At 37.9% G+C, this 27,042-nt stretch overlaps 1 protein-coding gene across 1 annotated transcript in view; it reads left to right on the forward strand.

The window, feature by feature from the left end:
* Positions 1-3,980: 3,980 nt before the first annotated feature.
* LOC127618435 (uncharacterized) overlaps positions 3,981-27,042 on the forward strand; it is a 70,640-nt gene continuing 47,578 nt past the window's right edge. Inside the window, exon 1 of the mRNA XM_052090866.1 lies at positions 3,981-4,094. The gene's annotated coding sequence lies outside the window, so the exon portion shown is untranslated. The remainder of the gene's footprint in view (positions 4,095-27,042) is intronic.

A 27,042-nucleotide genomic window follows, 5' to 3' on the forward strand; every position in this document is an offset into this window, starting at 1 on the left:
GGTATAGTGCGGGGAGGGAGAGGGTGCTTTAAGAACACGTATGTAAATTTAAGTGCCTCTTTTCTCTCTTTCACACTCACACTCGCACGCACGCGCGCGAACCCTAAAGTGAGACAAGGGTTGTTCATTCCCCTTACAAACATGTTGGCATACTTTGGTAATTTTACGCCAAACAGCATACTGTAAACCCGAAATAAGATGGCATCTCCTTCAAATAGTGTTAAAATCTTTCAGAATGTTTTTTAGACGCTGTGTCAAATAATAAAAAAAAATACTTAAACTTTTAAAAGCTCGTCTCGAGACACCTGCGTTCTGCTCTATTCTTGGAGCTCAGTCTAGATTTTGCTATTAATATTTTCTAGCTCAAGGACGCGTTCGGTGTCACTTAGACAGCAAAAATAAATTGGGTTTACACTTATATTTGAGTTGAAATGCGTAGATTATGATCTGTTGATTTAATAATGCTCACTACGCTGTTAGGAGAACATGGACATGTATTAACAAAGCCAAAGCGCCATCTGCTGGTTGTGTATCAAAACACCACCCAGGTCAATGTTTGTTTAACATTTTAGCACTGTTTAGCACAGTCTCTGGTTTAGCAAGGTACTGATTCAGAGTTGTGTGTGGTTATGATTTCATGATCTGACACTTGTTTTACTCTTATTAAGATAACAGACACAATTATTTTCATATAACGCACCAAAAGTGGATTATTCACAATCTAATGTAAACATCAGATGTGTTATTCCACTACCTGACAGGGTATCTTACTTCTGTTCACCTTTAATATAACTTGAATATATTGTATACAGTATAGATTTAACATAGGCTACGTAGAAGGGAATGCAGTCAGTGTTATACACAATAATACACATGTTTTATGCATGCAATCTCGGCAATGATTTTATATGTTAAATGAAACTTTTAGAGATGAATGTTGGTCAGAGCAGAGGATGAACAGTACTTCTTTGTCAGGCAGACTTATAATGTCTATATTAATGTAAAATCACAGGTTAAATACAAGATGAGCTCTATTAACAGCATCTGGCATGCTGTCGTTTACCACAGAAAATACATTTTAACGTGTTTGAGCAGTTATGCACTTACAATAGGAGTCTATGCGGCAAACATACACTTTTGATTGATACATTTTTCAAGTTAATTTCAATATAACTTATCCAGTCTATTTAGAAATACACAGCATTAACTGTATTGATACATCCAAACTGCATTGATACATCTAATGTTAAAGTACACTCTCATATTCAGGACTATATTAACTTTGTTGACATGATAAACAATGGTTTACATTGGCAAACCATCGAAAAGGCTACACACACTCCAATGCATACAATAAAGGCATAAAAAAGGATTTTTGCCGGTTGTGCAGTTTACTTAATTAAAATGTAATTAAGTGTACATATGCTTAGGTTGAAGATGGACTTTCACTTTCAAGTAATTCTGTCTTTACACTTCTTCACCTTGCATTAACTAATGATTACTAAAATATATTAAGAAAGTTAATTAAATTAAACCTTATTAAACTGAGTTTGACAAACCTAATGAAGTTGAGTTAAAGCTACAATAGTACATTGATTTTACCTAATCCAACTAAATTATGTTGGCTCAATGAAACTTAATCTGAATAATAGATATTAAATTGCTTGTAAAAACTTTCACAAATTCAGATAAGTAAGGGTAATGACTTGTAAGTGTAATGATGGAGTTAGTTTGAAGATCAAGTGAAGAATATCTCTCTCTCTCTATCACTTGTTCTGTACTCACCCATGTCCTCTCTCTATGACAGCTGTGGCTCTGTCTGTGCTGATCCATTATAGAAAAGCCCTTTAAAGCGGTTCCTCCCTCATGCTGGTCTGCTCCTTTCTCTCTCTGAACATGAAGCAGAGTGATGAATCTTTTACAGGTTGTGCCTGTATTGCCATGGTACACTTCACTTCTGATTACATCAGTGTAACCTCAGCTTCCTCTCTTGGAAGTACCCCCACACCCACCCCCACTCCGTTCTCACACACACACACACGCACACGCACACACACACACACATATGTAATGTATTACATAGGTACAAGATATCAGCTGTGGAAATTAGGAAAAATGTGTTAAATCTGTAAGAGTATCTGATGGGCTCCTAGAGGTTTCCTTTTCACCATCACCCACCAGTTACAAAGTGTGTTGATGTGTGCTTTGCTAAATGGATGGCCAGTGCTTTGCAATCTGTACCAATTCAAACAGCAAGAGCTAATGCAGACTGACAGGCCAGTAAGCAGACCCAGACGAGACCTGTGCTATGAGCTAGACGTAAACAATGACCACAATGAGACAAGAGCATTCAAAGAAATTGAGTTTAATGATTTCTTTTGGTGGTGATCCACAGTCATAAAAATGCTGTGACAAGTGTTGGTTGAATTATAGATCTTGGACAAAAATGAAGCTATTTAGGCATCACTTTAGTCCTGTATGGTAACCATATGACAAACACTACATGAAAATAGCAATAACAATGCGTAGTTACAAGCTGCTCCAGAAAACAATCACACAGACCTGTTATGCACATGTTGTTCATTAGTCTTTCTCAGTACTTACTTGAACTGAGTAATACTGTAATTACTCTGGAACATGAACACTTATGTAAAGTTTGACAGCTATTATTTGATTAAATGTATTGATTTTTACAGTGCATTACAAGACACAGTAAGGGCCAAATAGTCCAATGGAGGCAGAACAATACAAAACAACTTTATAAATCCCAGAGGGATAATTCAGTTTTGGTCATACAGACTGTATGAGACCAACACATGCACGGGGGTACAAGACACAATGTGAGATACTGTATTGTAGACTGTAGCATAGAAATAAATACAAGTTAATGAAACTTAATATCACTGTGTTACTGTACGTACAATGAAATGTAATTTTGGAATATGCAATACACTTTAAATAATATGAAATAATGTAAAGTGGAATAACATCCAGAACAAGAATAAAATATTGCATGAAATATACAGTGTTATGTAGGTCTACAATTAAATATGTTATAAAATACAATACAAGACACCATTAAAATAAAGTGCATGACTCCAGTGGTTAAATCCTTTTCTTCAGAAGCGATATGACAGGTGTGGGTGAGAAAAAGTCCTTTTTATTTATATATATATATATATATATATATATATATATATATATATATATAAATCTCCACTTTCACTTTCTTCTTTTGTTTTTGGCGATTTGCAGTCTTTGTGCATATTGTCACCTACTGGGCAGGGAGGACATTTTATAGTCAAAAAAGGACTTAAATATTGATCTGTTTCTCACTCACACCTGTCATATCACTAATGAAGATATGGATTTAACCACTGGTTTACTTTTATGCTGCATTTATGTGCTTTTTGGAGCACCAGAGTTCTGGCGATCATTCACTTGCATTATGAGGACCTACAGCTGAGATATTATTCTTAAAATCTTTGTGTTCAGCAGAAGAAAGAAAGTCACACACATCTGGGATAGCATGAGGGTGAGTAAACGATGAGAGAATTTTGGGTGTACTGTCCCTTTAAATATAAATATAAACGTGAAAGCGAAATACAGATTATTTTACATGTTTATTTTCGTTTGGCAACATTATTTTGTTTTATTTCTAACGTTTTTCTAACTGCATCTGTCAAAACTGGACCGTCTTTTGAAATGCACTTTCTCTTTCGTCGCCCCACGGCAGAAGTCATAAATTGTGCAGTTTTTTCCCATTGGGTGGCGCTGATCGGATTCTCGCAGATAGAGGGATAATTCTCCATCACATGGTCCATATACCCGAAGAAAGTGAGCGATCATCGCAGCTTCTCGTCTCTCTCAACTCAATACAGAGTAGGCGGCACTGCGTGCGCTTCACACCAGCTGAACTGAGAAGAAAACACCAGCCATGATGTTCAGCCTGCATCTCTGCGCACCGGAGGAGAGATTATCATGAGCTTTCACATGATGATTGCAAACAGCGAACAGTAGAAGTGTTTCAACAGAGGATGATGGCAGAGATTCTGCGCGCCGCATCAGTCTCTCTGGCTCTGTGAACTCACACGGTAAGACCGCATCATGTTTCCATTGCTAATCTCATTAAATAATTACAATTATGGACTTTAAGATGTCCAACTGCCATTTTAAAGGCATATTAAATGTGCTGCACGGTTGGCTACTTGGTAGTAACTTTATTAGACTGATATAATGTTTGCCACTTTTATAGAACTATCATTATATTATAGCACATATGCCATTTAGATTTAATCATTATGCTTTTTTTTTTGTTTTGTTTTTTGACAATAAGCCTTAACTGGTCTCAAATCAAATGAAGTCTGTACTCAGAGCTGTTTTAGTAGGCTTGAGATCACTGAATGGTTATTCTGAGCTCATATTGATGTTTTTATTGATTCTGTATTTTCTTGAGAGGGGTGGTAAAGGGAAGAACAATATGGTAAATGGACCCACTTTATATTAAGTGTTTTTAACTACTATGTACTTAAGCATACAATATATTTGTTATGCACATATGCATACATTTAAAGTATCTGCATTTTTATATATCTCTTAATCCTAAACCTAACCCTAAAACTAATCTAAACCCTAACCTTACCCATAAACCTACCCATACCTCAACTTCAGTTGTAGCGAATTTGAATCTTGTGATTATTTCGCAGAACAACATGTCGCTATACAACAAGTACACTGTATTGTATGTTAATGGTAGTACATATTTAAAGACACCTAATATAATGTGGCACAGGGTAAATTAATAATGCTAAATTGAAGTGTGTTGTGAATTAAATGCTGTTTGTCCTCTACCACTAACAAAAAGTAATAAAAAGTACTATGGTAGTACCACATTTTGTGGATATAAACCATGATATTACCATGGATTTTTAACATGTACTATGGTAGTATCATGTTTTCTTTGATGTGGTACTATAGGACTACCATGGCTTGTTGGACATGTACCATGGTACTGCCATGTTTTTTAAAATTATTATTATTTATCATGGTTTTACCATGTTCTTTTAATTTGGAACCACAGTACTGCCATGGTAGTTTGTGCATGTACCATGGTAGTAACATGCTATTCTTTGAAGTTCCTTGAATTACTATGCAAATGCGCTCACATATGAAGATGGTAATCTCTCAGTACCATGACATAGACGATCTGATACCAGCACTGTACCATAGTACTGCCACAATACTTTTTTGTAAAGGCACTTCAGACAGTCTGTTAACTTTGATCGCATTTTTCTGTAAAACAAGGACAATAGCAATAGTTAATCTGACATATTGTGGTTAATGCTTTCACGGTGCGTTGAGTTTATTATTTGCACCTTCAATAAAGCAGCACCATTCAAAGTGGCAGCATTCTGAGAACACAATTAATGGTGTGATCTCTAAGTGTTAAGTTATTCCATATGCAGCGGAAAGGACTTCATTCAACCAAGAAAGTGACTTCACACCTAGAGCTTATGCCCCCCAGTGCATGCATGCTGACCGACAAACTGAGACAGTCTGTCCAATATGGTGAATATGGATGAATGAAATCCTCTTACACTGGAGCTCAAGCTCACTGTGTATGTGTGAGAGAGAATATGCTCTGTACAGAGGGTTTAGTGAATGCAGAACTGTCTTTTTCACCATATTATGTGGATTGTATTGATTTTATTTCTATCCATTTAAATTTGTAAAATTTATGTTTACTTAATCCATACTTAAAGTTGGGACTACATGAATACTTTTTCTACATTAATGTAGCATTGATGGAACTGGGCAGGGGATTTCCATTTCTCAGCATGCTTTGCACAGGACTCGTTAGGGAGAGTAAATGTTCAAATGAAGTATTATTTAATGTGTTTTTGTGCAAGATGAATATAAAGAGGGAAACATGTTAGTGTTTAAAGTTGAGATTTAGAATAGTTTCTGTTATGTTGGAGTTTTGGGGGTTATTATTATGATGATGAAGAGTGGAGTTTGAGCTAACGATAGGACAGGTAGATGTTGCACATGAAATTAATTGCTCACTTTGTTGAACAAATGATGTTTGCTAACCATAGCATTTTGGGTGTACTTGGGGTATCTTACCATTTGTTCCACCAAAGATATTCAACAAAGAATCAAAAGTGTGCAAACCAACCCGGTCTCCCTTATCTTTTAAGTTTTACAGTGTACAAAGAACTATACAGCCAATTATTGATAAGAAGAGGTTTCTGTGCTGCAAAGAGCCTTTGGAGAGCTTTCATTTTGAGGTACAGATGTAGATCACGTATCAATCTTGGGGATCCCCAACAATTATAATCAGTCAAATTGTGTAACATTTTGACCACTCAGCGCCATTTTAACCTAGTCTGCATTAGTGGCTTTCCATTCATTTGTAGACTTTATCTAATCTCCATTCCTCCTCTCTCCTCCTTTTGCCCTGTGAAATATTAATTATTAAGGGATTTTTATACAGTCACTGCATCTGGTGCCCTAAACTCTCCCTCTACCCACGGTCACACATATTCCACACTAAACCATGGGGACTATTCGTTTTCCTCTCTCTCTTTCTTTCACTCTCTCTCACTTCCTCTTTCTCTCTCAGCTCATATCTGTCTTAATATAGAGAAGCGTACGAGTGTTATTTGATCTTGAATCCACTCTGGTATCAGCTGTGGCAGGAGTGCATGGTGTGCATGGCGTGCATATTAAAACCACGCCTGTGCAAACTGTATAGAGGAAAGTGTCTATACAAAATGGATAAATAACATACAAACTGAACCATTCTTTCACCGTTCAAACACTTTAACCACAGTGAGCGTGTTTGCATTCTGCTGTGGCAGACTGGCACACAACACAGACTCTGGCCATGTGGTCAAATATGCAGCCACTGTAGCCTGTCTATAAGGTCATGGCATATTTAATATATAAAGAGTGAAGCAACGAGACAGAAGAAAGCTTTGTGAGACAGCTTTTGAGGGGTTTAAAATGGTCCAATGTCACCAAATATTTATTTACTTTTGTCAATAAATGGTTGGCACGGGTTGTGGGGTTGGTTGGCACAGTGTTAAAGCACTATAGTTTTAAGAGAGAAGCAACACACAGACAAACAACTGTTTATTTAAACCAGATCAACAGAACAACACATGTTTGTCTTTTATAATCAAGATAAGTAATGATTATGTCATTAATACTGGCTGGGTTTCCCGATAATGTTGCAACTTAAGCTTTAATGGTCATCTTAAATAAAGTCTCGCATTATTTTACAATAGAGTAACGTCTGTTCCCCAAACCAGCATGTGGATCACTCATTATAAATGAGAACTTAATTGCTTTGCTACGGGAGCTGTCTGGTCCAAAGGTGCTGAAACTTTGGCCAGTATGTCCAGGAGTTTGTCTTCTCAACATAAAACTAATGCGGAAATACTGACAAGCATGGAAAATACATGGAACCTTATTGAGGCACTTAAAAAACGTAATTTTGTTTCTTTGGCTGGAAACTGAACAGATGCACAAAGAACAGGATGAAGTAATGAACTTATGCTTATAAAAGAATGCCAATATAACTTTATACTCTATTATGTGTCATGCAAATTTAGACCTATCATTCACGTCACATGTGCATGCGGAGACTGCCTGTTGTGTTTATAATGTCATTTTTCAACAACACTTTTTATCCTCTAAAATAGTGTAAAGTGGCTTTGCAATTATCAAAATATATATAAATAATGTATTAAATGTCTCTTAGTTTCTGATAAACTCTGAAAGATTTGAGAAAGATACGTTTAAGTTGTACTTAATGGACTTAAGAGCGTTTCAAAGCTCTTGTTAATTTACAAAAGTGTTCGATAACGATGCTTTTGGGAAATGCGTCAGATTGATTAAGTACTACTTAAATGCAAATTACGTTCTACTTAGTAATTCGGGAAACCCTGCCATAATTGTATTAATACGATTATGATTAATATATAAACAATTACAGTTTTGAATTAATATGATCTATTTTTACTTATATAAACATATATAAATTATCTAAATCTTTACTTAAATAAACTTGTTTCATATAAATATATACATTTTATTTATATAAAATATAAATAATAAAAAAAAAACATTTAATCACATAAATGAAAGGAACTAATTGTATCATTGGCTTGGCTTGAAATTATGTGTAATAGGCCTATATAAAAATAATAATAATTATACATAATTTTGTTATATATGTATATATTTAGAGGTAATATGTTTTGTGTATGAAGGCTGTGATTTATTATCTATTCTTTTTTATACCCAGTGTGATAACCCACCCAAAAAACCATTGTGCCAACCTTAAAATCAATGTGCCAACAACGCTATGTTAGCCAGCTAGCATAGCTTATCACAGGCTTACATATCTTAAAACAAAATATAGCTGATACTTACTGCATCTCTATTAACTAAAATGGATATATATAAAAAAGAGATTTCTTGGTATTATTTCTATAAAATTTTTAGCAGACGAGTGTAATATTTGTTTTAAATAAAAAGAAAAGTTTAATTCACAATAACAGATTTTAACATTCAGGTGCCCTGACAGAATCAATCAGTGTAGGTCAAGAAAGTGAAAATCTAGATGTTACACTTTTTGGAAAATAATTTCAGTATGACCAGGTTTGAACTCTGTGCCAAGCAACCCCTGTAGCCCACCAACCCTGGTCTTCCCTACATAGATGTTTTTCTTTGTGAAACTTTAAAAAGGTCTCTTTTTCAGGCTGTTTGGAAACGTAAAGAGTGTATATGAGTTGTTATCCACAGCTGTACTTATGCAAACACTCCTTAGCTATTGAACAATAGAACAACAGCATGCGTTGGACACATTGACAACATTATCTTCTGTTATCTGGCTGGCGAAGAGGCGGTTTACCTGTGGAACAGCCCTCTAATTTCTCTCTTTCCACCATGGATGACAGAAAGTGAGATTCATGTTGCCATTTCCCTCATCCAGGAATACAGGAACCCCTAACTCTCTCTCTCTCTCTCTCTCTCTCTATTTCTCATTACTTCTCAACATGGTCAGGAAATAGGAGTGGGCTGCATCAAACTCAATAGGCATTTAAGCACTTAGGAGTATTTCGGGGCCTGTTGTGATACGCATTAGACTAACAGGCTTCATCCATAACACTACACAATATTGATTCATTTCCTCAGGGCGAAGGGCATAATAGCCTTTTTCTATTTGCACTCCTTATCACTCTCATTGCCTAATCACTTTGACTGTTCTCTGCCATTAAGAGTGTGCTTAAAATGCAAACACCATAATCTCCCATAGGTAGCATAATGCTGCCAATAAAGCGATAAAACTTTTGTGTCTACATAATAGTGTGTGTTTGACATCATTGACATCAAGAGCATGAGTGTGATGGAACATCAACATCACTGGTCTCACACTTCAGCCCCTGACGTGCTAAAGGTATAGTTCACCTCATAATTTACTCACCCTCACACAAAAGGACGTTTTTTAATGAATATCAGGGTCTGTCTTTTTGATACAATGGCAGTTGATAGTGACTCACTTTAAAGCTTAAAGAAGGACCTATAAGTATCATAAAGTTAGTCCATGCGACTCATGAATCATATTTCAAGTCTTCTGAAAGTATACAATAGGTTTTGGTGAGAAACAACCAGCAATTTAAGTAATTTTTCAGTGAACTAACTACTAAAAAGTTTTCACGTGAACACGTAGGCCATAGTGAATGAGCTTCTCTCATGCACCCAAGAATGTGCAAGGGATGTCAAGATTTTCACAAAAAATGACACTTACATTTTTAAGACTTTTAGTTTATCCTTAAATCTGGCCTACAAGTAAATGTTCACTTTCTAGATTTTGGTTTGCCCATTAATATTATCCTGTTGTTTTCTTTAATGTTGCTTTAATATCTATGTTAAACAGTAGTGGTTCTTGACTGGTGCGTCATGACCTAAAATGGCTTTCGGGTCTGTTCTGTTAGGGTGCTAAACAACAATGCAAAAAAATAACATGAAACCATGTAAATTCAAGAGACATTTAGAAACTCAAATAGACAATTCGCCTATTTAGAGTTTGCCATGTTAGTAATTTTGTATGTTGTAAATACATTTTTACATTTTAATTGTTTACATTTTTGTATTCGTTTTTGTACCAAAAAAATGTTTTGTACTTTGTTGGGATTCCGCTTGATGTCCAATGAAGCTAAATCAAAAACCTTGCATTGGTCAAAAAGTTTGGTTAGTGTGTGCACATGCAAGCTGTGTCCCAAATCTCTTTTATGTTCACTCATTCACTAGTCCCTATGTAATAAATGCAACATATTGCTTTACAATTACTGAGCACATTATTATGATGAGCTGAACACTTACTTATTCGGGCAACTGTCTAATCAGCCAATCATGTGGTAGCAGTGCAATGCATGAAATAATGCAGAGACAGGAGTTTCAGTTAATGTTCACATCGACCATCAGAATGGTGAAAACATTTGATCTCAGTGATTGGGAGCGTGGCATGATTGGTGGTGTCAGATGGGCTGGTTTGAGTATTTCTGTAACTGCTGTTCTCCTAGAACAGTCTCTAGAGTGTTCCTCAGAATGGTGTCAACATCCAGTAAGTGGCAGTTCTGTGGATGGAAATGCCTTGTTGATTAGAAAAGTCAACGGAGAATGGCCAGACTTGTTTGAACTGTCAGAAAGGCTATGGTAACTCGGATAACCGCTCTGTACAATTGTAGTGAGCAGAATATAATATCAGAATGCACAACACGTCGAGCCTTGAGGTGGATGGGCTACAACAGCAGAAAACCACATCTGGCACTTTATTAATACATAGTGTTCCTAATAAAGTGCTAAGTGAGTTTATATAGGGAATACAATATCAAGAAAGGTCTTTGAAGCTAATAGTTTGTGATAAGCATTCATAGTTCCTGCTTCTGAAACGGATGTCTGTTGTTGTGATTTGCCAGAAGATGGGTATTAACTAGGAAATAAATATCAGTAGAGCCAGACTGGAGTGCAGACCAGCGAATATGGAGGACACATACAGATTGTTTTTTCCCAGTGCCAATGAAGGAACTTTTGTAAGTGGTCGCAGCTAATGTGTATTGACATATTTTTGTCTGAGAATGGTCTGAGATCAGCTTTCCATGTCCTCTTTTGGCCCAAACTGAGTCCTGGTTTCTGGTCTAGTGTAGCTAAGTGCAGTTTCACAGGGTGTTAATGCTCGACAGGAAAAGTGCAGCATGCCTGTGAGCTGCAGAGCATCCGTCTAGAACATACACCAAACTCAGCCACAGATCTGAGAGAGAAGTGGTGGAACATGAAAGTGGAACAAGGCCAAAAGCTTAGTCTATACCAGTGTTTCCCATCCTTTTTGTCTTCTGTACTTCCACCAGTAAGGCTCAAGCACTTTATCAACACAAGCAGTGAGTGTGTTTAAATGCACATCAATATGCTGATAACAACCAAAAATGAGCTTATTCAAAAATCAGACAACAAAAGAAAACCGTGTTTACGTGATATTTGAAATCATTGTATTATACTCTGATTTTGACATCAAAACTTGACCATTCATGCACTAAATTCTTGTGCAAATTGGACAAGGCAGTAAGATTGGCACTAAAGATGTTTACATGCAATGCAAAATTGGGCTAATGGGCAAAAATCTACATGTGCCGATTGTTTTTTGCTTAAATCGTTTCTGAACATAGCCCGTTAAAGTTAAAACATTTAAGCCGTATACATGACCTTACACATTGTCGGATTATTTAGCATAATTAGTGTAAGAACATGCATGCACACACGCTCAGTGTTAGTTACATTACCTCCTGTCATTTGGAAACACTATGAAATGACTTGACTTGAAGTTGTTCCGTAAGTGCAAGTATGCAAATGCATAAACAAATGCTTAGCAGCGCTTTGCAAGCATGATGTTATATTTAAAGTGTGTTCTTGCGTTACTGTGGTGGTAGCAAATCCTCCATATTCAAGGGGCGATAAAGGTATATTCTAATGATGTACCAGATGAAACCAGATATTTTATTAATCAGGTATATAGCTATAAATATAATGACAGTTTAACTAACTTTAACTTGCTTAGCAAGATTCTCCTCAAACTACACTATGACAGTGGTTGACTTGAAAGAGAAAACTGACTGCAGAAGAAGACAGTTTACATTTACAGTTGAAGTCAGAAGTTTACATACAGCCAAATACATTTAAATACAGTTTTTCCTTTCTTAGGTCAGTTAGGATCACTGCTTTATTTTAAGAATGTGAAATATCAGAATAATAGTAGAGAATAATTTATATCAGCTTTTATTTCTTTCATCACATTCCCAGTGGGTCAGAAGTTTACATACACTTTGTTAGTATTTGGTAGTATTGCCTTTAAATTGTTTAACTTAGGTCAAACATTTTGGGTAGCCTTCCACAAACTTCTCACAATAAGTTGTTGGAATTTTGTCCCATTCCTCCAGACAGAACTGTTGTAATTGTGTCAGGTTTGTAGGCCTCCTTGCTCGCACATGCTTTTTCAGTTCTGCCCACAAATTTTCTATCAGATCAGATTGAGGTCAGGGCTTTGTGATGGCCACTCCAATACCTTGACTTTTATTGTCCTTAAGCCATTTTCCCACAACTTTGGAAGCATGCTTGGGGTCATTGTCCATTTGAAAGACCCATTTATAACCAAGCTTTAAAGGGGACCTATTATGCAAAATTCACTTTTATATAGTGTTTGTACATAAATGTGAGTCAGCAGTGTGTGTAAACAACCACCCTACAAGGTTAAAAGTCCACCCACTCCTCTTTCTTATATTTCTATTAATCAAAAACAGTGTGTCAAAATGAATGGCTTTCGTTTCTGCTCTAAAGTGACGTCACGTTAGAGCAGGCCTCTCCCACGACTGGTGACGGACTCCACCCTATTATCATACATAGGTGAGATATATGAGGGTCAATATAAAGCAGGATTTTCAGAAAATGTGATTCTCATGCATGGATCAGTACCAAATGTTCATGTTCCAGCTTTATATCCGGAAGATGTAAGTATCACACTTTATATTTTGTGAATGATTGCAATCCGCCTTTCCGAATGTGCTTGTTAGCTGATTCCACGGCTAATGCAGCTGAAGTTACCATTGTCTCTGATTGTATTCACGGAGACCAGAGCTATGTCGGTGTAACAAAGACTCAGGTAGGCTGGGATCCATAAGCAGTGTTTTATTGAAACTCACAGAATATATGCAGGCAATGGTCAGGCAATGGGGAATCAGGGCAAACGTAGGCAGAGTAGGAGCGTTGTGAGGGAAGCAGGATGTCAGGGCAGGCAGCAATGGGCAATCACGAAGAGACAGGCAAGGTTCAGGTAGGCAGGCAGTAATAAATCGTAGTCAACAGGGAAAGCAAGGTCAGTAGGCAGATAATCAAACAGGAATGGTAGTAGAACGCTCAGTAGTGTAGCCGGAACAAACAAGACTTCGCCCCGAGTGTGTGACTGCGTGTAGCTTAAATAGAGGGAGATGAAATGGGGATCAGCTGTGGATTGATAAAGCCCGGTATGTGGATAATTAGAACTCAGGTGAATCGGATCTCCGGTGGCCGACCGCGGAGGTGCTCTCGAAAGCGTTTGTGACAGAACCCCCCTTGTGTCCCGCTTGGCCGCAGTAGAGGCAGAGGTTATGCGAGAGGCGGCGTTCCTTCTCTTCGTGAGAGAGATGGGTCCGACCGACCTGCATCGATTCGGGTTCCTCGTGGAATAAGCGAGTCGGAGCTGCCGGCGCGAACCACCAGGTTGACCGCCTGGAGCGGATGAGGTTGTCAAGGCGTATGACAAGAGTGATGAATTGATCAAGAGACATATCTTCGTCGCGGCATGCCAGTTCAGACTGAAGCTCGGCACTCAGCCCTTGTCGAAAGTGGAGCTTGAGGGGGCTTTCCGGCCAGCCGGTCTGCGTAGCGAGGGTGCGGAAGGAAAGTGCGTAATCCACTGCCGTGCGATTTCCCTGACGCAGGGCTAGCAGCTGTTCGCCCGGTCTCTTACCGCTCTCAGGGTGGTCAAAGACGGTTTTCAGGCTGTCCAGGAAGGATTTGTAGGTTGACTGGGCGAAACCCTGGTTGGTCCAGATCGCGGTAGCCCAATCGAGAGCTCGGCCCGTGAGCACAGAACATACAAAGAGGATCTTACTCTCATTGGTGGGGTAAAGTGCCGGTTGTTGAGAGAGGAAGACCGTGCACTGCATGAAGAAGCCTTTGCACTTCGAGGGCGTACCGTCAAACTTCTCGGGATGTGCGAGGCGAGGGCCGGTGATCGGTTGGTAGTGAGGAACGCCGTCGGCCGCTGGGCTGGCTGGAGGCGCGGTGGGCACCGTGCTGGCTGGCTGAGAGCTTGTACAGCCCGCATAATTTCATCCACGGCGGTCGTCAGACGGCCGAGTTGATGGTGTTGTGCAGATAGCTGATTCGCATGGGTGGTTAGCTCTTCAGTCATACGTGATATCACCGCTGGATCGATGTTTGGCGAAGTCTTCTGTAACAAAGACTCAGGTAGGCTGGGATCCATAAGCAGTGTTTTATTGAAACTCACAGAATATATGCAGGCAATGGTCAGGCAATGGGGAATCAGGGCAAACGTAGGCAGAGTAGGAGCGTTGTGAGTGAAGCAGGATGTCAGGGCAGGCAGCAATGGGCAATCACGAAGAGACAGGCAAGGTTCAGGTAGGCAGGCAGTAATCAATCGTAGTCAACAGGGAAAGCAAGGTCAGTAGGCAGATAATCAAACAGGAATGGTAGTAGAATGCTCAGTAGTGTAGCCGGAACAAACAAGACTTCGCCCAGAGTGTGTGACTGCGTGTAGCTTAAATAGAGGGAGATGAAATGGGGATCAGCTGTGGATTGATAAAGCCCGGTATGTGGATAATTAGAACTCAGGTGAATCGGATCTCCGGTGGCCGACCGCGGAGGTGCTCTCGAAAGCGTTTGTGACAGTCGGGGCAGCTCATTTGCATTTTAAGAGACACACATGAAAACAGTGTGATTTTGATTCCACACAAAAGAGGCATTTATAATATGTTATAATACATGATCCATGGGGTATTTTGAGCTGAAACTTCACAGACACATTCTGGGGACACCTAAGGCTTATATTACATCTTGTAAAAAGGGGCATAATAGGTCTCCTTTAACTTCCTGGCTGATTTCTTGATCTGCTGCTTCAATATATCCACAAAAATTCCTTCCTACTGATGCCATCTATTTTGTGAAGTGCAACAGTCCGTCCTGCAGCAAAGCACCCTGAAAACATGATGCTGCCACTCCCATGCTTCACAGTTGAGATGGTGTTCTTCTGCTTGCAAGCCTCACACATTTCCCTCCAAACATAATGATGGTCATTATGGCCAAACCATTCAATTTTTGTTTCATTATACCATAGGATATTTCTCCAAATAGTAAGATCTTTGTCCCCATGTGCACTGTAAACTGTTGTCTGGTTTTTTTATGGTTGTTTTGGAGCAGTGGCTTCTTCCTTGCTGAGCAGCCTTTCAGGTTATGTCGATATAGGAGTTGTTTTACTGTGGATATAGATACTTGTCTACCTGTTTCCCCCAGCATCTTCACAAGGTCCTTTACTGTTGTTCTGGGATTTATTTGCACTTTTCGCACGAAACTACATTCATCTCAAGGAGACAGAATGCATCTCCTTCCTGAGTGGTATGATGGCTGCGTGGTCCCATGGTGATTATACTTGCATAATATTGTTTGTACAGATGAATGTGGTGCCTTCAGGTGTTTGAAAATTGCTCCCAAGGATGAACCAGACATGTGGAGGTCCAGATTTATTTTCTGAGGTCTTGGCTGATTACTTTTGATTTTCCCATGATGTCAAGCAAAGAGAAAGAGAGTTTGAAGGTAGGCCTTAAAATACATCCACAGGTACACCTCCAATTGACTCTAATTATCCAATAAGCCTATCAGAAGCTAATTTAGATGTCTCTTTTAATTTCCTTTCTGTTCTTTACAGTCAGTTGTTGATTAAAAACAACAAAATAAGAAACATTTAATTGTAATCACACATTGCATGGAGGCGGGAAAGAAGCCAAGCGACCATGTTAATATGCGGTCAACCAAAACAGTTTTGTGAGACACGAACGACTGCCATTCTTAAAGAGACAGTACAGTTCTAGAACTTATTCTACATATCAATGTAAATACTTGTAAATAGTACAAATTATGCATGTAAACAATAAATGTAACAAAATATTTATATGCAAAATATTTATATGCAGTATAATATATGCGATTTCTAGACGTCATATTTACTGATGGAATACATGGAATTTGTACATTTAAAAAAAAATAATAATTTGACCAAAATGATTAAAAATCTAATGATAAAATATAATTGTACATTTTATATTTTCAAAATGTACCAAGTTATAAGGTCCCCTTTATAATTAAAGGCCTTAGCTGAGAGAGAATTTATTTCATATGTAAGTAAAATTGACATTTTAACTTAAATACACCCAAATGAGTCAAATCGGAATTCTAAATGGAATTGAAAGCTTGTGATTTAAAATTGTGTTGGGCTGTGTAGAGAATGTTCATTGCCTTACATCACACACAAAGATTTGCAAAGACATGCACCCTCCTTAATTCTTCAAGGTCTACTCCCTAACACATACTGTATGTCTCAGAATGCACAACTTCACCCAGCCTAGACATCTGCAGAATCTCTGGATGAGCTCCATAACTCCATGACCCCCTTACAGGACGGTATAGCAGGTCTTTGTCTCTAGAGACCCGACTGTCTGCAGGGAAGAAAGACTTCACATCGATTCAAGTCATTTAAACAGTGTGGTACTAAAACTGGATCATTTGAGATGCTTTGGCATGTAACAGTGAGCAGAACAACAGGATGTATGATTTTGAAACAGACTACAAACAAATTGAGTGCTTGGTTTCCTTTTTGTTGTGATGTCACAATAGAAAATTGGAATTTAGATTAAGACACTGTAATGTAATGTTATTTATAGTTAGTGTTTACAATCACATTATCTCTGCACCGTTATCCCTGCAAATGGCAAACACCTACACAAGAGTTGCAACAGTCTGCAGTTTGCCAGGAGGTGAAAGAGTATGACTGCTTGCGGTAGGAAATCAGTTGTGGTAGTTCAAAGACTCTGTGGTCATGCATATGAAAAAACACACATTGTCGCGCAGTAACACGCTATCAAATACATACAGTGGTGCATACACGCACACCCTTGCTGCACTGTCCCTTATACCAGTGTTAATGTGAACCAACAGCAGACACCAGTGCATGTCTATTTTTAGCAAGTGCCTTCAAGAAGCAAGCACATATGTTAAAATGTGGTGCGACGGTGTAGCACTGTAAGCTATATTCGCAAATTGTTACTTATGTAGCAATGCACTGTATGGCTTGTTAATTTGAATGTTGATCAGAATATGTTGTATTAAATGGGTCTTTTCAGTATATGCAGACTGTAGGGTAGGGCTGCATTCAAATAAATAATCAAGATTACGATTAGGTCCACTCCTGTGTCAAAATGTTCCATTTACAACCTGTTTTTTTGTAGCCGTTTGCAGCTTTGGAACCAATAACAATTCTGTGAATCAGAGGCAGAATAGTCTACTGGGTTATCTCTAAATACAACTGGTCAAATTGAGCGAGTTTTAGGCAGTATGATCCACAGATGTATCATATATGTTACATCAGACATTAAAAGTCATTATTCTCATGAGACCCAGCAATGAATTTTTGTGTGTGACTTTTGCTATTTAAGTTTAAGCTCATAAATGCCACAGTAGTAAATCTTGAGGGTATCTTGGGAGTTTGGCCATGACTTCCTCTCCTTGGTCCATAGAAATGTATGACAATTCAGCACATCAAATTAAATATGAATAATAATAATAACAACAAATTATTATCATACACTTTTTATGCACCAAACATTATATTGACGTTTAAAAATTCAAAATTGTAAAACCTCTTTATTGCTGGATCTCAGGAGGTTATAGTAAGATGACATCATAATAGCTTAGAATGTAAAACAAGCTCTTTTATAATTACAGAGCATGTTGCATATGTAAAAATACATATAAATATCAAATCCCACTTTAAATACATTCTAAAAAGATTTTTAAGCATTTTCAAAGCTCTGTTTTGTTTTTTTTTATTATTGTGGTGGGCATGAAATGAATGTAATGATGATTGAGATATATGCCTCAAAAGCCTGTTGTATCTTAATTTATACAAGCATTTTAAAGTGATTTATCTATAATTTAAAGTACAAAAAAAAAAAAATGTATGCAAGCAAAAGTTGCTTCATTCAGCAAATACTCATTTAAAAAAAATCTGTAACAATGTAAATGTTATTGTTACTTTTACTTTAAGGAAATCAGCAAAGAATTTAAAGAAATGTACATGTGCATCACAATACGAAGGCATCCATTTTGGAAATGATATTACAAGGTCTTCTACTTCCAGAAAAGCATGGAAACTTTCATCAGGAGGCAGTAGACTTCTAGTACATTGCATACAACAGGTTGTTCAACGAAGTATTCATCATGCTTTAGAGGCTTTAGAAAATGTGTCAAATTTAATGCACACAGCTTTTTAGGGTTAAAACTATGGCTGTTGATTTAATGCGTTAATTCAGTGTGATTAATTATATTAAAAATAATGCGTTAAAAAATTAACACAATGAATCACGCCCCTAGATCATAATAATGATACCATCGGAGCAATTCCAGCTTAAATTACCATCTTCATGTTTTCAGCAGGGGACAGTAAAGGAAACTCCATCTGTATAGATGCACAACTGTAGAGGCAACAAAGCACACTTATGCTGCCTACATGTGCTATTGGAATTATCCTATTTCCCACTTCTGAAGTGGTAATTACGAGTATGTCAGGTTGCTTGTTGAAAATGTACAATTCCTCCCTTCTTACAAACTTGGGTATCAAAATTATCTCAGAGTTTGCCAGTTGTAACTACGGCTTAAGGAGGTCGTATATGTGCAACTTCCGAGTGGGAAACTCATATTTACGATAATTCAGATAGCGCATGAAGGCAGCATTAAAGACAGAAACAACACAAGATTAGAATGCATTCTTGCATCAACAAACAGCTAGATTGAGCACAAATCCGAATGCAGGTGTTTTGAAACTACGTTTAACTTGACTCAGCATCCTAAAACATTGTTTATAACGCATCGCAACCAAAGTGACCAACGCTCCAAAAGCATCCATCATATGCAGATGTCGGACGCATGTGCATATGAAAATTCAATTGAAAAATGTATCGCTGCCAATTTTTTGTATTGCCTATTAATGCTGTACTTTTCTGCCACAATAATTACATTTATTTTAATTATATTTATTGTATATATTATGTTTATAGTAATTTACTCATGATTATTTAATCCTTATATATTGAATTATATGTATTTGGGGGCCTTTCTCTGCAAAGATGTATATATGCAATTAATTGTGAATAACTCGATTAATTGATCGGCATATCATATAATTAATTTGATTAAAACATTTAATCGATTGACAGCCCTTGTTAAAACACACTTTCATTCATTTATTTCATTTTTCTAAAAACAATGTCAACAGTGGACACATATATCACAATAGTGTTCTATCACTTTTATCAGTGTCACAGTGTCCATCACATCACAAACTATGAACTGTAGTTTGTTTAACAGCATTATACACCGATCAGACACAACATTAAAACCACCTGCCTAATATTGTGTAGGTCCCCCTCGTGCCACCAAAACAGCGCCAACCCGCTTCTCAGAATAACATTCTGAGCTACTATCCTTCTCACCTCAGTGGTTATCTGAGTCACTGTAGGCTCTGTCAGTTCGAACCAGTCTGGCCATTCTCTGTTGACCTCTTTCATCAACAATGCGTTTTTGTCCACAGAACTGACCCTCACTGGATGTTCTTTGTTTTTGGCATAAACTCTACTCAAATACTTTTGTGCATGAAAATCCCAGGAGATTAACAGTTACAGAAATTCTCAAACCAGCCCATCTGGCACCAACAATCATGCCAAGGAAATAATTGAGATCACATTTTTTCTTTTCACCATAATTTTTTATTTAATTGATTTTTTCCCCTTTTTCCTCCCAATTTGGAATGCCTAATTCCCAATGTGCTCTAAGTCCTCGTGGTGACGTAGTGACTCGCCTCAATCCGGGTGGCATAGGACGAATCTCAGTTGCCTCCGCTTCTGAGACCGTCAACCCGTGCATCTTATCACATGGCTTGTTGAGAGCATTACCGCGGAGATATAGCTTGTGTAGCGGCTTCACACCATCCACCACGGCATCCACGCACAACTCACCATGTGCCCCACAGAGAGCGAGAACCACATTATAGCGATCACGAGAAGGTTACCCCGTGTGACTCTACCCTCCCTAGCTCCTGGCTGGAGTAACTCAGCAAGCCCTAGCGAACTCCAGGGGTGGTAGCCAGTGTATTTTCCAATGAGCTACCCAGGCCCCCCATTTCTTCCCCATTCTGATGGTTGATGTGAACATTAACTGAAGCTCCTGACCTGTATCTGCATGATCTTATGCACTGCACTGCTGCCACATGATTGGCTGATTAGATAATCGCATGGATGATTGGTAGTGCCAGAAGATCTGTATTTCTAGAGTATTTGTGTAACTGCTGATCTCCTGGGATTTTCACACACAACAGTCTCTAGAATTTACTCTGAATGGTGGCAAGACAAAAAACATTAGTTAGGGGCAGTTTTGTGGACAGAAATGGCTCTTTGATGAGAGAGGTCAACAGAGAATGGCCAGACTGGTTCAAACTGACAAAGTCTACAGTAACTCAGATAACCACTCTGTACAATTGTAGTGAGAAGAATATAATATCATAATGCTAGGTGCTCTTTTGGCAGCACCTGGGGTACCTACACAATATTAGGCAGGTGATTTTAATGGTGTGGCTGATCAGTGTATGGTGGAAATGATATTTTTTGAGGGGTAAAAAGGCAGACTCTTGTGTCTTGCTTTGGCTAATGTTATATCTAGCATTTTATGGATCCTAAATAATATTTGGGATAATTTGATAAAATTATAGCTTAAAAGGAAATAGCAATCCAACCAAATGTCTTATTTCATCTCAAGCATGCTCTCCTCTGACACAGTTGTCTCCTGAGAAGGGGCCCTGCTGAAGGGTTTAATGCAAACATGATGCTATTCTATGATGCTAAAATAGCTCCTAGGTATTTTGTCTCTGCAAGAAAGCTGTTTTATTCCCTACTTATAGCAGGTGAGACTGTTACTAAAGTGTTTTGAGGATGAGCAGGGTCTATTTCTGGAGTTTTCTTTGTTGAATTAATTTTGTTTATTTATGCGTGCACCTCCACATGAAAGCATCCCATGGTCCCTAGTGGAACTGATGAGTTGAGGAATGTGAGGCGTTTTTGCTTTTCTCTCTCTCTCTCTCTCTCTCTCTCTCTCTCTCTCTCTCTCTCTCTCTCTCTCTCTCTGTCTCTTTTTCTGTCTCCCATTCACTTCTCCTCAATGCTATCAGTGCTCTGTACCCATTCTTCCCTCCTTTCTTTCTTTACAGATGAATGAAAAGGTCACTTGCATGTTTATTCCCATGTGGCTGTGTTTTATTGAATGTGATGTATAGATTTGTGTTGTATCGATTGGTCGGATCAATAGATGAAGTGTTCTGAGAACTACAGAGAACACTAATGAGATTGTTAGTAACCCAATTAGCTCCAAAAATAAGCTTATGAATTATGCAAGCCGTTATGCTTGGCTGCCAAATCAAAAATAAACTAAACACATTATTATCAACCTGATTAGTGGCGAGCAAGGTCAGTGAATGTCAGTAAGTGTTATTAGTTTCTAGACTTTTAATGTGTCTTGACTTTCATGATTTATTGAGTAAAAGAGTTCATTTGGTTGGTCCAATGAGCCTGCATTTCTTCCAGAAGTGAGAGCAATGATATATCAATATCCAGGGATGGACTGGGACACAAATTCAGCCTGGGACCCATTTGGCCCACCACAACCCATTGCAAATTCCCCATTATATTAGCTAACACATGCATATGACACATGCCTGTTGATTCTAGGATTTAAATCTTAGTGGAGCTCAGACCCCATTGACACTATAAGGGTGCATTTAGTGTATTTCCACTTTGTTGCATAGAAAATGTTTTTTTTTTTTTAACTGTGTTTTTACATCATTTAGGCTAGCCAGCTAATATTCATTCAGAATATTGTAATTTTCTATATTAAATAATTAGAAAGTTGTAAAAATAACTGAACTCGTTTAAAGAACACAGACAAACCATATATTATCATAACTGTCTATATATTGGCTAATCATTCCTTGTTTGTTCTCCATTTATTAACAAAAATTACAAATAGTACATGAATGAACCATTTCACAACTACTTTAGTTTAAAGTGATATTAAACACAACAAAATCTGTTACTTCAGTAAATGTCACATTTATTTAGTGGTTTGAATTATCTCTAGATGATGTTTCTCTGTCTGACATTCAGATTTGTTCTCATAAAAAAAATATTGATTGACAGCCTACATTGAAAATCCATTAAAATACTATTAATGTACTTGTACATTACATTTTTATCTTCCATAATACATTTTAATGTGGTAGGGACAGTTACACATTAAGCTGAACGTTAGCTTCTTAACCTTTCATTAGTCTTAAATAGCTGTTTTTACATTGCAAAATTAACACTTTTTTTCCCTTTTCTCCCCAATTCAGTATGCCCAATTCCCAATGCGCTCTAAGTCCTCATGGTGGCGTAGTGATTCGCCTCAATCTCGGTGGCAGAGAATGAATCTCAGCTGTCTCCGCATCTGAGAAAGTCAATCCGCGCATCTTATCACATGGCTTGTTGAGCGCATTATCGTGGAGTCATAGAGCATGTGGAAGCTTCATGCTATTCTCCATGGCATCCATGCACAACACACCACGTGCCCCACCTTAGAGCGAGAAACACATTATAGCAACCATGAGGAGGTTACTCCATGTGACTCTACCTTCCCTAGCAACCGTGCCAATTTGGTTGCTTAGGAGACCTGGCTGGAGTCACTCAGCACGCCCTGGATTGGTAGTCAACGTCTTTACTCGCTGAGTTACCCAGGCCCCAAGGGATGGATTACTGACCGGGCCCTTGACTGCCCAGAGGGGCCCTGGGCTTTAAAGTTGTGCCATCCAGTTTGGTGATCCCCCCTCTCGAAAACTCATCAACAATGAAAACGACTCCCCCCGTTCAACATCTTATGGGCATGAAAACAAAAACAAACAACCCCCTTGGAAATAATTGAAATAATAATATTAATAATATTTTAACTTTGTTTATTTTCGATTAGTTTCGAAAACCAGCCCACAAGTTGACCGGTTCACAGAGAAATGTCCCGATGCTCCCTATGTCCAGTCCACCCATGTCATTATGCACGGAAAAGAGATGTTGTCCATTGGATTTCTTATTTAATTGTTGGCCTTTTTGCCAAATTCATAGAAAGGGATAGGTGAGAAAAAACAAAGAATGATGCTGAGGATAATTTCAAATGGATACTCTACAAATGGATGTCTGTACTTTACACATTTGTTCACATACAGTAGTCATCATATGAATATTGAACTATGATTGACCAAGAAATAGAGAGACAGTGAGAGGTTAAGGAGGGAAGTTAAGGAAAGATGGATCGACACGTGCAGTTGGTCAAATTCACCCGGGACAAGATTTTTCATAACTCTGTCAGGCGTAAACCTGCCCCGGCTTTCAAGCAGCATAAAATCAATGAGTGCACCATTAAACACCAATTGCACTGGTTCACTTCACTGCTGCCCCCCATAGTTCATGACTGCATGCAAACACTTCACACTGCTATGAAAGACAAACAGAAAGCAGTGAATTTAACTAAATAAAACTATGAAAGAACCAGAGCAGCAAAGAATAATAACACACTAACCTTGGATAGATAGCAGAAATGTCTTAAATACCTCAAAAGGTCTACTTGTTAACTTGAAACCACAATGAGATTGTCCTCAGATAACTTTGTATGTAGAATGCCCATTTCACCATAACAATAGATATTTGAGGAATATACTGGGTAATGCACTTACAATGGAAGTCTATGGGGAAAGTATTTTGAAAGGCTAAAAAGCAGAAATGATAAGCTCGATTTTCAGAAAATGAAATATTTCTAACTTGAGCTGTAAAGTCAAAACCAACCTATGAGGTGGGACTACTTTTCTAGGTGGAGGAATTTCTGGTTCACTGATACATCGACATTAAGCTGAAAATAACTTGGAATTTTTGTTTCTGATTGGTCAATCGTAGTCAAATATGTTTTATAATGACTGCTAAACTTTATATTTGACTGTTGACCCAAGTAACCGATTTCACCTTCATGTGTATTTAAAACCCATACGTATATATAAAAGGTAAATTTAGCAGAATGGTGATGCTGTTCTTTTCAATATTCTAAAAGTGAATGGTGACTAGGAACTGTCAAGCTCCAAAAATGACAAAAAGCATCATAAAAGTAGTCTGCACAACTCAATCGCTACATTCCAGGTCTTCTGGAGTCATACGATAGCTTTGCATTCATTCACGTTCACATATAAAATGACATAAATATTGGTCGGCTACTCATACAAAGCTATCTTACGTCTTCAGAAAACATGGAATATTGCACACGAGTCATTTAGAAAACTTTTATGGTACTTATTGGGTGCTTTTTTGTCCTTATTGGAGCTTCGTTGTATGTAAAAGAGTAACATGCACATCCTGCCTAATAACTTGTTTTATGTTCGACGGAAGAAAGAAAATGACACGGGTTCGGAACGACATTTAAATTTTTGGCTGAACCGTTCCTTTAAGAACAAAGCTTATTCTAGACCAAACTCTTGTGAGGGTTGAAATTTGGATGTGATTTTGTGTGGGGGTTTATTAAAGAAGAAGCTCCCCTTGTTTTTCGCTGCATACTGTACACTTCAAACATCTCACACGGCTGTTATATATTATTCATGTGAGAATTATGTAACGTTGCCTGCATTGTGAAATGTCATAGAAGATTCAGAAGAGTTGGTTCAGCATCAGATTCACAGATATGATTGTGGATGGAAATGACAGTTACACTTTATACTGCCATAGACAATCAAGCATCATGCTGCTTTGTTCTCCAACTAGAAAGAGGTATGGAACGGCGAAAGGCCCTGTGTGTGTTTTGTGTGTTTGATCACGATGAGTCCCGTGTGCAGTAATGTGTGGGTGCGGGTTTGTGCGTTGATGTGGAGGCAGGGTGGAGGTTGCCTGCACCTATGCAGAAGAAGGTGGAAAGTGGGTGAGTCATCCAAAATTAAACCACAAGAGCAAGAGCAGATTTGTACACTCAGGGGCGGCCTTTGTATGCACACATGGCAACACACAAATACATACACTTAATCCTGATAACGCAGGTTAATTAATGATTAACCTTGCTTTTTTTTGTAATACTGGAATACCTTTTGAAAAAGAAGAAGCAGAAAAACTTATTCACTAATCTTTAAATCAGAGGATAGGTTTGAGAGTGTAGCTTGCTACGCCTTCAGGTTCTGGACTTATGAGGATGGAATAATCACTGGATATGCCCAGGTTTGCCAGGCTAGTGACATTAAATCTGAAAGCTATTTAGAGTTTCGTTTGAGGCACGTAGCAGAAAGTAAAGTAGATATTAATGAGCTTTATTTTCTTATATACTGTATGTCTGTGAAATGAGGTTTTGTGTGCTGTGCATACTCCGTACACATTTTTTCACTAGATTTGCATGTGTTTTTTGTGCAGTCGCTCACAGAGACTGCTGCTGCATTATATTTCCCATGTTGGTCTTGTATTACGGTATAAAATATCTCAGGTTACCCCACCCCTATGGAGTAAATAAAGACAGAGCAGACTGTGATCGCTTTACATGTCAATTAGACAGCTCTTCCCGTCTAAGTGGGTGGTTCTCGGACAGTTTGAATTGCAATACAGTCCTTTGCTGTTTTAGTCAAAGGTCTGGCTACTACTCATAATCAGGGATGTACACAGACATTTTGGGGGGCAGAGGCTCAAGTGCAAAAAAATGGCTCTTATATAAAATATTTTTATTAAATATAATATATGAACACAACTCTGACTTCCTTACTAATATATATTCATTCCCTCACACTCACACAATTGTTTCATACTCAACAGATTTCTACAAAATAATCAGTTCACACAGAGATCATGGTCTTCTTTAGTGTTCACTAGGTTTATCACAAGAGCAGGCAACTGCCACAATGTGCATGTTTTCTATGCTACTAGTTTCAAGTTTATATTTATAATAAATGACTGCACCAAGGAGAGGGACATAGTTTCACTAATAATTTGTTTATTTTGCACAAGGCAATAAATCATTTTAATTCTTTTGGTGTTATTGGAATACATAACACTTCAAAATCAACAAAAATCTTCACATTAACTGAAAAAGACTGTTGCTGCTATTTTGTTAATTTTACAGGAAAAAACACTGCAAAAAAATGATTGACAAAATACAAAAATACAGCAACTTAACTGAAATTATTACAAAAAAGGTCTTGAACTTATATAGTTATTTTGTTTATCCTATTCACCTGCAGTGCCTTGTCAAATGTCTGCAAATTAGCAAATTTTAATTTTTTAAAGCCTAATTTGCATATCACTGTGTCGATTGTGATGCCGTTGTTAGACACAAATTTTACTGTATTCACCTGTAGTGTCTCCATTAAGTACAGTACATTAGCCTGTATGGCCATGATATATTGCCTTAGCTAAACTTTAACAAACTTATTACTTTAGTTAGTAGCTCATGAGTCATGCATGTTAGCAAGACACACGTTATCTATATTTGGCTTTTGGCTCATTAGCTGTGAAGTTGTGGCTTTGGTAGCTTAACTCATCGGAACTCGACAAAGTCTCATCTCCC

This window comes from Xyrauchen texanus, chromosome 25 (assembly GCF_025860055.1).
Source record: "Xyrauchen texanus isolate HMW12.3.18 chromosome 25, RBS_HiC_50CHRs, whole genome shotgun sequence".
In the NCBI taxonomy this organism is placed as follows: Eukaryota; Metazoa; Chordata; class Actinopteri; order Cypriniformes; family Catostomidae; genus Xyrauchen; species Xyrauchen texanus.